The following is a 13,595-nucleotide window of genomic DNA, read 5'->3' as shown; positions in this document are numbered from 1 at the left end:
CTACGTGATCCAAACCAGTGAAAGCCCAGGATCTGGCCAACAAGGATGAGAAATATGCGAAAGTATGACCATGATGAGAGCAAATCCCAGAACTACCCTAGACCTAACATGAGTTATCCTTTGAAATGTTGACCCAGACTAGGTTTAATTGACTGTTTCAGTGTGGTACCACATTACCACGTGATCCAAACCAGAGAAAGCCCTGAATCTGGCCATCAAGTATGTGAAATATGCGAAAGTATGAGCCTGATGAGTGCAAATCCCAGACCTAACCTAGACCTAACATGTGTTATCCTCTAAAATATCGATCGAAACCAGGTTTAATCGACTGTTTCAGTGTGGTACCACATTACCACGTGATCCAAACTAGAAAAAACCCAGGTTCTGTTCACCAGGTATGTGAAGATTGCGATCGTGTGAGCCTGATGAGGGCAAGTCCGAGGCCGAACCAAGACCTAACATGCGTTATCCTCTAAAATATTGATCGAAACCAGGTTTAATGGACAGTTTCAGTGTGGTACCACATTACTACGTGATCCAAGCCAAAAAAAGCCCAGAATCTGGCCATCAAGTATGAGAAATATGCGAAAGTATGAGCCTGATGAGTGCAAATCCCAGACCTAACCTAGACCTAACATGCGTTATCCTCTAAAATATTGACCGAGACCAGGATTAGTCGACTGTTTCAGTGTGGTACCACATTACTACGTGATCCAAACCAGAAAAACCCCAGGATCTGGCCATCAAGTATGAGAAATATGCGAATGTATGAGCCTGATGAGAGCAAATCCCAGACCTAACCTAGACCTAACATGAGTTATCCTTTGAAATGTTGACCAAGACTAGGTTTAATTGACTGTTTCAGTGTGGTACCACATTTCCACGTGAACCAAACCAGAAAAAGCCCTGAATCTGGCCATCAAGTATGAGAAATATGCGAAAGTATGAGCCTGATGCGTGCAAATCCCAGACCTAACCTAGACCTAACATGTGTTATCCTCTAAAATATTGATCGAAACCAGGTTTAATGGTCTGTTTCAGTGTGGTACCACATTACTGCGTGATCCAAACTAAAAAAAGCCCAGAATCTGGCCATCAAGTATGAGAAACATGCGAAAGTATGAGCCTGATGAGAGCAAATCCCAGACCTAACCTAGACCTAACATGAGTTAACCTTTGAAATGTTGACCCAGACTAGGTTTAATTGACAGTTTCAGTGTGGTACCACATTACTACGTGATCCAAACCAGAAAGGCGCAGGATATGGCCAACAAGTACGAGAAATATGCGAAAGTATGAGCCTGTTGAGAGCAAATCCCAGCCCTAACCTAGACCTAACATGCGTTATCCTCTAAAATATTGACCGAGACCAGGTTTAGCCGACTGTTTCAGTGTGGTACCACATTGCTACGTGATCCAAACCAGAAAAAGGCCAGGATCTGGCCATCAAGTATGAGAAATATGCGAAAGTATGAACCTGATGAGTGCAAATCCGAGACCTAACCCAGACCTAACATGCGTTATCCTCTAAAATATTGACCGAGACCAGGTTTAGCCGACTGTTTCAGTGTGGTACCACATTACTACGTGATCCAAACCAGAAAAAGCCCAGGATCTGGCCAACAAGTATCAGAAATATGCGAAAGTATGAGCCAGATGAATGCAAATCCCAGACCTAACCTAGACCTAACATGCGTTATCCTCTAAAATATTGACCGAGAGCAGCATTAGTCGACAGTTTCAGTGTGGTACCACATTACTACGTGATCCAAACCAGAAAAAGCCCAGGATCTGGCCATCAAGTATTAGAAACATGCGAATGTATGAGCCTGATGAGACCAAATCCCAGCCCTAACCTAGACCTAACATGCGTTATCCTCTAAAATATTGATCGTGACCAGGTTTAGTCGACTGTTTCAGTGTGGTACCACATTACTATGTGATCCAAACCAGAAAAAACCCAGGATCTGGCCGACAAGGATGTGAAGAATGCGAAAGTATGAGACTGAAGAGGGCAAATCCCAGACCTAACCCAGACCTAACATGCGTTATCCTCTAAAATATTGGTCGAGACCAGGATTAGTCGACTGTTTCAGTGTGGTCCCACATTACTACGTGATCCAAACTAAAAAAAGCCCAGAATCTGGCCATCAAGTACGTGAAACACGCGAAAGTATGAGCCTGATGAGAGCAAATCCCAGACCTAACCTAGACCTAACATGAGTTATCCTTTGAAATGTTGACCCAGACTAGGTTTAATTGACTGTTTCAGTGTGGTATCACATTACCACGTGATCCAAACCAGAAAAAGCCCTGAATCTGGCCATCAAGTATGTGAAATATGCGAAAGTATGAGCCTGATGAGTGCAAATCCCAGACCTAACCTAGACCTAACATGTGTTATCCTCTAAAATACTGATCGAGACCAGGTTTAATTTGACTGTTTCAGTGTGGTACCACATAACTACGTGATCCAAACCAGTGAAAGCCCAGGATCTGGCCAACAAGAATGAGAAATATGCGAAAGTATGACCATGATGAGAGCAAATCCCAGACCTAACCTAGACCTAACATGAGTTATCCTTTGAAATATTGACCCCGACTAGGTTTAATTGACTGTTTCAGTGTGGTACCACATTACCACGTGATCCAAACCAGAAAAAGCCCTGAATCTGGCCATCAAGTATGTGAAATATGCGAAAGTATGAGCCTGATGAGGGCAAATCCCGGACCTAACCTAGACCTAACATGTGTTATGCTCTAAAATATTGATCGAAACCAGGTTTAATGGTCTGTTTCAGTGTGGTACCACACTACTGCGTGATCCAAACCAGAAAAAGCCCAGGATCTGACCAACAAGTATGAGAAATATGCGAAAGTATGAGCCCGATGAGTGCAAATCCCAGACCTAACCTAGACCTAACATGCGTTATCCTCAAAAATAATAGCCGAGACCAGGATTAGTCGACTGTTTCAGTGTGGTACCACATTACTACGTGATCCAAACCAGAAAAACCCCAGGATCTGGCCATCAAGTATGAGGAATATGCGAATGTATGAGCCTGATGAGAGCAAATCTCAGACCTAACCTAGACCTAACATGAGTTATCCTTTGAAATGTTGACCTAGACTAGGTTTAATTGACTATTTCAGTGTGGTACCACATTACCACGTGATCCAAACCAGAAAAAGCCCTGAATCTGGCCATCAAGTATGTGAAATATGCGAAAGTATGAGCCTGATGAGTGCACATCCCAGACCTAACCTAGACCTAACATGTGTTATCCTCTAAAATACTGATCGAGACCAGGTTTAATTTGACTGTTTCAGTGTGGTACCACATAACTACGTGATCCAAACCAGTGAAAGCCCAGGATCTGGCCAACAAGGATGAGAAATATGCGAAAGTATGACCATGATGAGAGCAAATCCCAGAACTACCCTAGACCTAACATGAGTTATCCTTTGAAATGTTGACCCAGACTAGGTTTAATTGACTGTTTCAGTGTGGTACCACATTACCACGTGATCCAAACCAGAGAAAGCCCTGAATCTGGCCATCAAGTATGTGAAATATGCGAAAGTATGAGCCTGATGAGTGCAAATCCCAGACCTAACCTAGACCTAACATGTGTTATCCTCTAAAATATCGATCGAAACCAGGTTTAATCGACTGTTTCAGTGTGGTACCACATTACCACGTGATCCAAACTAGAAAAAACCCAGGTTCTGTTCACCAGGTATGTGAAGATTGCGATCGTGTGAGCCTGATGAGGGCAAGTCCGAGGACGAACCAAGACCTAACATGCGTTATCCTCTAAAATATTGATCGAAACCAGGTTTAATGGACAGTTTCAGTGTGGTACCACATTACTACGTGATCCAAGCCAAAAAAAGCCCAGAATCTGGCCATCAAGTATGAGAAATATGCGAAAGTATGAGCCTGATGAGTGCAAATCCCAGACCTAACCTAGACCTAACATGCGTTATCCTCTAAAATATTGACCGAGACCAGGATTAGTCGACTGTTTCAGTGTGGTACCACATTACTACGTGATCCAAACCAGAAAAACCCCAGGATCTGGCCATCAAGTATGAGAAATATGCGAATGTATGAGCCTGATGAGAGCAAATCCCAGACCTAACCTAGACCTAACATGAGTTATCCTTTGAAATGTTGACCAAGACTAGGTTTAATTGACTGTTTCAGTGTGGTACCACATTTCCACGTGATCCAAACCAGAAAAAGCCCTGAATCTGGCCATCAAGTATGAGAAATATGCGAAAGTATGAGCCTGATGCGTGCAAATCCCAGACCTAACCTAGACCTAACATGTGTTATCCTCTAAAATATTGATCGAAACCAGGTTTAATGGTCTGTTTCAGTGTGGTACCACATTACTGCGTGATCCAAACTAAAAAAAGCCCAGAATCTGGCCATCAAGTATGAGAAACATGCGAAAGTATGAGCCTGATGAGAGCAAATCCCAGACCTAACCTAGACCTAACATGAGTTAACCTTTGAAATGTTGACCCAGACTAGGTTTAATTGACAGTTTCAGTGTGGTACCACATTACTACGTGATCCAAACCAGAAAGGCGCAGGATATGGCCAACAAGTACGAGAAATATGCGAAAGTATGAGCCTGTTGAGAGCAAATCCCAGCCCTAACCTAGACCTAACATGCGTTATCCTCTAAAATATTGACCGAGACCAGGTTTAGCCGACTGTTTCAGTGTGGTACCACATTACTACGTGATCCAAACCAGAAAAAGGCCAGGATCTGGCCATCAAGTATGAGAAATATGCGAAAGTATGAACCTGATGAGTGCAAATCCGAGACCTAACCCAGACCTAACATGCGTTATCCTCTAAAATATTGACCGAGACCAGGTTTAGCCGACTGTTTCAGTGTGGTACCACATTACTACGTGATCCAAACCAGAAAAAGCCCAGGATCTGGCCAACAAGTATCAGAAATATGCGAAAGTATGAGCCAGATGAATGCAAATCCCAGACCTAACCTAGACCTAACATGCGTTATCCTCTAAAATATTGACCGAGAGCAGCATTAGTCGACAGTTTCAGTGTGGTACCACATTACTACGTGATCCAAACCAGAAAAAGCCCAGGATCTGGCCATCAAGTATTAGAAACATGCGAATGTATGAGCCTGATGAGACCAAATCCCAGCCCTAACCTAGACCTAACATGCGTTATCCTCTAAAATATTGATCGTGACCAGGTTTAGTCGACTGTTTCAGTGTGGTACCACATTACTATGTGATCCAAACCAGAAAAAACCCAGGATCTGGCCGACAAGGATGTGAAGAATGCGAAAGTATGAGACTGAAGAGGGCAAATCCCAGACCTAACCCAGACCTAACATGCGTTATCCTCTAAAATATTGGTCGAGACCAGGATTAGTCGACTGTTTCAGTGTGGTCCCACATTTCTACGTGATCCAAACTAAAAAAAGCCCAGAATCTGGCCATCAAGTACGTGAAACACGCGAAAGTATGAGCCTGATGAGAGCAAATCCCAGACCTAACCTAGACCTAACATGAGTTATCCTTTGAAATGTTGACCCAGACTAGGTTTAATTGACTGTTTCAGTGTGGTATCACATTACCACGTGATCCAAACCAGAAAAAGCCCTGAATCTGGCCATCAAGTATGTGAAATATGCGAAAGTATGAGCCTGATGAGTGCAAATCCCAGACCTAACCTAGACCTAACATGTGTTATCCTCTAAAATACTGATCGAGACCAGGTTTAATTTGACTGTTTCAGTGTGGTACCACATAACTACGTGATCCAAACCAGTGAAAGCCCAGGATCTGGCCAACAAGAATGAGAAATATGCGAAAGTATGACCATGATGAGAGCAAATCCCAGACCTAACCTAGACCTAACATGAGTTATCCTTTGAAATATTGACCCCGACTAGGTTTAATTGACTGTTTCAGTGTGGTACCACATTACCACGTGATCCAAACCAGAAAAAGCCCTGAATCTGGCCATCAAGTATGAGAAATATGCGAAAGTATGAGCCTGATGAGTGCAAATCCCAGACCTAACCTAGACCTAACATGTGTTATGCTCTAAAATATTGATCGAAACCAGGTTTAATGGTCTGTTTCAGTGTGGTACCACACTACTGCGTGATCCAAACCAGAAAAAGCCCAGGATCTGGCCATCAAGTATGAGAAATATGCGAATGTATGAGCCTGATGAGAGCAAATCCCAGACCTAACCTAGACCTAACGTGAGTTATCCTTTGAAATGTTGACCCAGACTAGGTTAAATGGACTGTTTCAGTGTGGTACCACATTACCACGTGATCCAAACCAGAAAAAACCCTGGATCTGTTCAACAGGTATGTGAAGAATGCGAAAGTATGAGCCTGATGAGTGCAAATCCCAGACCTAACCTAGACCTAACATGTGTTATCCTCTAAAATACTGATCGAGACCAGGTTTAATTTGACTGTTTCAGTGTGGTACCACACTACTGCGTGATCCAAACCAGAAAAAGCCCAGGATCTGGCCAACAAGTATGAGAAATATGCGAAAGTATGAGCCCGATGAGTGCAAATCCCAGACCTAACCTAGACCTAACATGCGTTATCCTCAAAAATAATAGCCGAGACCAGGATTAGTCGACTGTTTCAGTGTGGTACCACATTACTACGTGATCCAAACCAGAAAAACCCCAGGATCTGGCCATCAAGTATGAGGAATATGCGAATGTATGAGCCTGATGAGAGCAAATCTCAGACCTAACCTAGACCTAACATGAGTTATCCTTTGAAATGTTGACCTAGACTAGGTTTAATTGACTATTTCAGTGTGGTACCACATTACCACGTGATCCAAACCAGAAAAAGCCCTTGAATCTGGCCATCAAGTATGTGAAATATGCGAAAGTATGAGCCTGATGAGTGCAAATCCCAGACCTAACCTAGACCTAACATGTGTTATCCTCTAAAATACTGATCGAGACCAGGTTTAATTTGACTGTTTCAGTGTGGTACCACATAACTACGTGATCCAAACCAGTGAAAGCCCAGGATCTGGCCAACAAGAATGAGAAATATGCGAAAGTATGACCATGATGAGAGCAAATCCCAGAACTACCATAGACCTAACATGAGTTATCCTTTGAAATGTTGACCCAGACTAGGTTTAATTGACTGTTTCAGTGTGGTACCACATTACCACGTGATCCAAACCAGAGAAAGCCCTGAATCTGGCCATCAAGTATGTGAAATATGCGAAAGTATGAGCCTGATGAGTGCAAATCCCAGACCTAACCTAGACCTAACATGCGTTATCCTCTAAAATATCGATCGAAACCAGGTTTAATCGACTGTTTCAGTGTGGTACCACATTACTACGTGATCCAAACCAGAAAAAGCCCAGGATCTGGCCAACAAGTATGAGAAATATGCGAAAGTATGAGCCTGATGAGTGCAAATCCCAGACCTAACCTAGACCTAACATGCGTTATCCTCTAAAATATTGACCGAGACCAGGATTAGTCGACTGTTTCAGTGTGGTACCACATTACTACGTGATCCAAACCAGAAAAAGCCCAGGATCTGGCCATCAAGTATGAGAAATATGCGAATGTATGAGCCTGATGAGAGCAAATCCCAGACCTAACCTAGACCTAACATGAGTTATCCTCTAAAATATTGACCGAGACCTGGATTAGTCGACTGTTTCAGTGTGGTACCACATTACTACGTGATCCAAACCAGAAGAAGCCCAGGATCTGGCCAACAAGTATGAGAAATATGCGAAAGTATGAGCCTGATGAATGCAAATCCCAGACTTAACCTAGACCTAACATACGTTATCCTCTAAAATATTGACCAAGACCAGGATTACTCGACTGTTTCAGTGTGGTACCACATTACTATGTGATCGAAACCACAAAAAACCCAGGATCTGTTCCACAAGTATTTGAAGAATGCGGAAGTATGAGTCTGATGTGGGCAAATCCCAGGCCTGGCCTAGACATAACATGGGTTATCTTCTAAATTATTGATTAAAACCAGGTTTACTGGACTGTTTCTGTGTGGTACCACATTGCTACGTTATCCGAAGCAGTGAAAGCCCAGAATCTGGCCAACAAGTATGAGAAATATGCGAAATCATGAGCCTGATGAAGGGCAAATCCTAGACCTAACCGAGACCATAACATGCGTTATCCTCAAAAATATTGATCGAAACTAGGTTTAATGGACTGTTTCAGTGTGGTACCAAATTACTACGTGATCTAAACCATAAAAGGCCAAGAACCCGGCCATCAAGTATGAGAAATATGCGAAAGTATGAGCCTGATGAGTGCAAATCCCAGACCCAACCTAGACCTAACATGCGTTATCCTCTAAAATATTGACCGAGACCAGGATTAGTCAACTGTTTCAGTGTGGTACCACATTACTACGTCATCCAAACCAGAAAACGCCCAGGATCTGGCCATCAAGTATGAGAAATATGCGAATGTTTGAGCCTGATGAGAGCAAATCCCAGAATTAACATAGACCTAACAGGCGTTATCCTCTAAAACATTCATCGAAACCAGGTTTAATGGACTGTTTCAGTGTGGTACCGCATTACTACGTGATCGAAACCAGAAAAAGACCAGAATCTGGCAATCAAGTATCAGAAATATGCGAATGTATGAGCCTGATGAGTGCAAATCCCAGACCTAACCTAGACCTAACATGCGTTATCCTCTAAAATATTGACCGAGACCAGGATTAGTCGACTGTTTCAGTGTGGTACCACATTACTACGTGATCCAAGCCAAAAAAAGCTCAGGATCTGGCCATCAAGTATGAGAAATATGCGAAAGTATGAGCCTGATGAGTGCAAATCCCAGACCCAACCTAGACCTAACATGCGTTATCCTCTAAAATATTGACCGAGACCAGGATTAGTCGACAGTTTCAGTGTGGTACCACATTACCACGTGATCCAAACCAGAAAAAACCCTGGATCTGTTCAACAGGTATGTGAAGAATGCGAAAGTGTGAGCCTGATGAGGGCAAATCCCGGACCTAACATAGACCTAACATGCGTTATCCTCTAAAATATGGATCGAAACCAGGTTTAATGGTCTGTTTCAGCGTGGTACCGTATTACTACGTGATCGAAACCAAAAAAGGCCCAGAATCTGGCCATCAAGTATGAGAAATATGCGAAAGTATGAGCCTGATGAGTGCAAATCCCAGCCCCAACCTAGACCTAACTTGCGTTATCCTCTAAAATATTGATCGAGACCAGGTTTAGTCGACTGTTTCAGTGTGGTACCACATTACTATGTGATCGAAACCAGATAAAACCCAGGATCTGTTCCACAAGTATTTGAAGAATGCGGAAGTATGAGTCTGATGTGGGCAAATTCCAGGCCTGGCCTAGACATAACATGAGTTATCTTCTAAATTATTGATCAAAACCAGGTTTACTGGACTGTTTCAGTGTGGTACCACATTGCTACGTGGTCCAAAGCAGTGAAAGCCCAGAATCTGGCCAACAAGTATGAGAAATATGCGAAATCATGAGCCTGATGAGGGGTAAATCCTAGACCTAACCGAGACAATAACATGCGTTATCCTCAAAAATATTGATCGGAACCAGGTTTAATGGATTGTTTCAGTGTGGTACCGCATTACTACGTGATCTAAACCATAAAAGGCCAAGAATCCGGCCATCAAGTATGAGAAATATGCGAAAGTATGAGCCTGATGAGTGCAAATCCCAGACCTAACCTCGACCTAACATGCGTTATCCTCTAAAATATTGACCGAGACCAGGATTAGTCGACTGTTTCAGTGTGGTACCACATTACTACGTGATCCAAACCAGAAAACGCCCAGGATCTGGCCATCAAGTATGAGAAATATGCGAATGTTTGAGCCTGATGAGAGCAAATCCCAGAACTAACATAGACCTAACATGCGTTATCCTCTAAAATATTGATCGAAACCAGGTTTAGTGGACAGTTTCAGTGTGGTACCACATTACTACGTGGTCCATGCCAAAAAAAGCCCAGAATCTGGCCAACAAGTATGAGAAATATGCGAAAGTATGAGCCTGATGAGTGCAAATCCCAGACCTAACCTAGACCTGACAGGCGTTACCCTCTAAAATATTGACCGAGACAAGGATTAGTCGACTGTTTCAGTGGGGTAACACATTACCACGTGACCCAAACCAGACAAAACCCGGAATCTGTACAACAAGTATGTGAAGAATGCGAAAGTATGAGTCTGATGAGGGCAAATCCAAGGCCTAACCTAGACCTGACAGGCGTCATCCTCTAAAACATTCATCGAAAGCAGCTTTAATGGACTGTTTCAGTGTGGTACCGCACTACTACGTGATCGAAACCAGAAAAAGACCAGAATCTGGCAATCAAGTATCAGAAATATGCGAATGTATGAGCCTGATGAGTGCAAATCCCAGACCTAACCTGGACCTAACATGCGTTATCCTCTAAAATATTGATCATGACCAGGTTCAGTCGACAGTTTCAGTGTGGTACCACATTACTACGTGATCCAAACCAGAAGAAGCCCAGGATCTGGCCATGTAGTATGAGAAATATGCGAATGTATGAGCCTGATGAGTGCAAATCCCAGACCTAACCTGGACCTAACATGAGTTATCCTTTGAAATGTTGACCCAGACTAGGTTTGATGGACTGTTTCAGTGTGGTACCACATTACCACGTGATCCAAACCAGAAAAAACCCTGGATCTGTTCAACAGGTATGTGAAGAATGCTAAAGTGTGACCCTGATGAGTGCAAATCCAAGGCCTCACCTAGACCTAACATGCGTTATCCTCTAAAATATTGATCCTAACCAGGTTTAATGGCCCGTTTCAGTGTGGTACCACATTACCACTTGATCCAAACCAGAAAAAGCCCAGGATCTGTTCACCAGGTATGTGAAGAATGCGAACGTGTGAGCCTGATGAGGGCAAATCCAAGGCCGAACCAAGCCCTAACATGCGTTACCCTCTAAAATATTGATCGAAACCAGGTTTAATGGACTGTTTCAGTGTGGTACCGCATTACTACGTGATCTAAACCATAAAAGGCCAAGAATCCGGCCATCAAGTATGAGAAATATGCGAAAGTATGAGCCTGATGAGTGCAAATCCCAGACCTAACCTAGACCTAACATGCGTTATCCTCTAAAATATTGACCGAGACCAGGATTAGTCGACTGTTTCAGTGTGGTACCACATTACTACGTGATCCCAACCAGAAAAAGCCCAGGATCTGGCCATCAAGTATGAGAAATATGCGAATGTATGAGCCTGATGAGAGCAAATCCCAGACCAAACCTAGACCTAACATGCGTTATCCTCTAAAATATTGACCGAGACAAGGATTAGTCGACTGTTTCAGTGGGGTAACACATTACTACGTGACCCAAACCAGACAAAACCCGGAATCTGTACAACAAGTATTTGAAGAATGCGAAAGTATGAGTCTGATGGGGGCAAATCCAAGGCCTAACCTAGACCTAACAGGCGTTATCCTCTAAAACATTCATCGAAACCAGGTTTAATGGACTGTTTCAGTGTGGTACCGCATTACTACGTGATCGAAACCAGAAGAAGACCAGAATCTGGCAATCAAGTATCAGAAATATGCGAATGTATGAGCCTGATGAGTGCAAATCCCAGACCTAACCTAGACCTAACATGCGTTATCCTCTAAAATATTGACCGAGACCAGGATTAGTCGACTGTTTCAGTGTGGTACCACATTACTACGTGATCCAAGCCAAAAAAAGCCCAGGATCTGGCCATCAAGTATGAGAAATATGCGAAAGTATGAGCCTGATGAGTGCAAATCCCAGACCTAACCTAGACCTAACATGCGTTATCCTCTAAAATATTGACCGAGACCAGGATTAGTCGACTGTTTCAGTGTGGTACGACATTACTACGTGATCCAAACCAGAATAAGCCCAGGATCTGGCCATCAAGTATGAGAAACATGCGAATGTATGAGCCTGATGAGAGCAAATCCCAGACCTAACATAGACCTAACATGCGTTATCTTCTAAAATATGGATCGAAACCAGGTTTAATGGTCTGTATCAGCGTGGTACCGCATTACTACGTGATCGAAACCAAAAAAGGCCCAGAATCTGGCCATCAAGTATGAGAAATATGCGAAAGTAAGAGCCTGATGAGTGCAATCCCAGACCTAACCTAGACCTAACATGCGTTATCCTCTAACATATCGATCGAAACCAGGTTTAATCGACTGTTTCAGTGTGGTACCACATTACTGTGTGATCCATACCAGAAAAAGCAAAGGATTTGGCTAAGAAGTGAGAGAAATATGCGAAAGTATGAGCCTGATGAGAGCAAATCCCGGACCTAACATAGACCTAACATGCGTTATCCTCTAAAATATTGAACGAAAGCAGGTTTAATGGACTGTTTCAGTGTGGTACCACATTGCTACGTGATCCAAACCAGAAAAAACCCGGGTTCTGTTCAACAAGTCTGTGAAGAATGTGAAAGTATGACCCTGATGAGTGCAAATCCAAGGCCTAACCTAGACCTAACATGTATTATCCTCTAAAATATTGATCGAAACCAGGTTTAATGGTCTGTTTCAGTGTGGTACCACATTACTGCGTGATCCATACTAAAAAAAGCCCAGAATCTGGCCATCAAGTATGAGAAACAGGCGAAAGTATGAGCCTGATGAGAGCAAATCCCAGACCTAACCTCGACCTAACATGCGTTATCCTCTAAAATATTGATCGTGACCAGGTTTAGTCGACTGTTTCAGTGTGGTACCACATTACTATGTGATCCAAACCAGAAAAAACCCAGGATCTGGCCGACAAGGATGTGAAGAATGCGAAAGTATGAGACTGAAGAGGGCAAATCCCAGACCTAACCCAGACCTAACATGCGTTATCCTCTAAAATATTGGTCGAGACCAGGATTAGTCGACTGTTTCAGTGTGGTCCCACATTACTACGTGATCCAAACTAAAAAAAGCCCAGAATCTGGCCATCAAGTACGTGAAACACGCGAAAGTATGAGCCTGATGAGAGCAAATCCCAGACCTAACCTAGACCTAACATGAGTTATCCTTTGAAATGTTGACCCAGACTAGGTTTAATTGACTGTTTCAGTGTGGTATCACATTACCACGTGATCCAAACCAGAAAACGCCCTGAATCTGGCCATCAAGTATGTGAAATATGCGAAAGTATGAGCCTGATGAGTGCAAATCCCAGACCTAACCTAGACCTAACATGTGTTATGCTCTAAAATATTGATCGAAACCAGGTTTAATGGTCTGTTTCAGTGTGGTACCACACTACTGCGTGATCCAAACCAGAAAAAGCCCAGGATCTGGCCATCAAGTATGAGAAATATGCGAATGTATCAGCCTGATGAGAGCAAATCCCAGACCTAACCTAGACCTAACGTGAGTTATCCTTTGAAATGTTGACCCAGACTAGGTTAAATGGACTGTTTCAGTGTGGTACCACATTACCACGTGATCCAAACCAGAAAAAACCCTGGATCTGT

The sequence above is a fragment of the Colletes latitarsis genome, chromosome 1 (assembly GCF_051014445.1).
Source record: "Colletes latitarsis isolate SP2378_abdomen chromosome 1, iyColLati1, whole genome shotgun sequence".
Taxonomy (NCBI): Eukaryota; Metazoa; Arthropoda; class Insecta; order Hymenoptera; family Colletidae; genus Colletes; species Colletes latitarsis.
Note: the sequence above shows the minus strand (reverse complement) of the source record.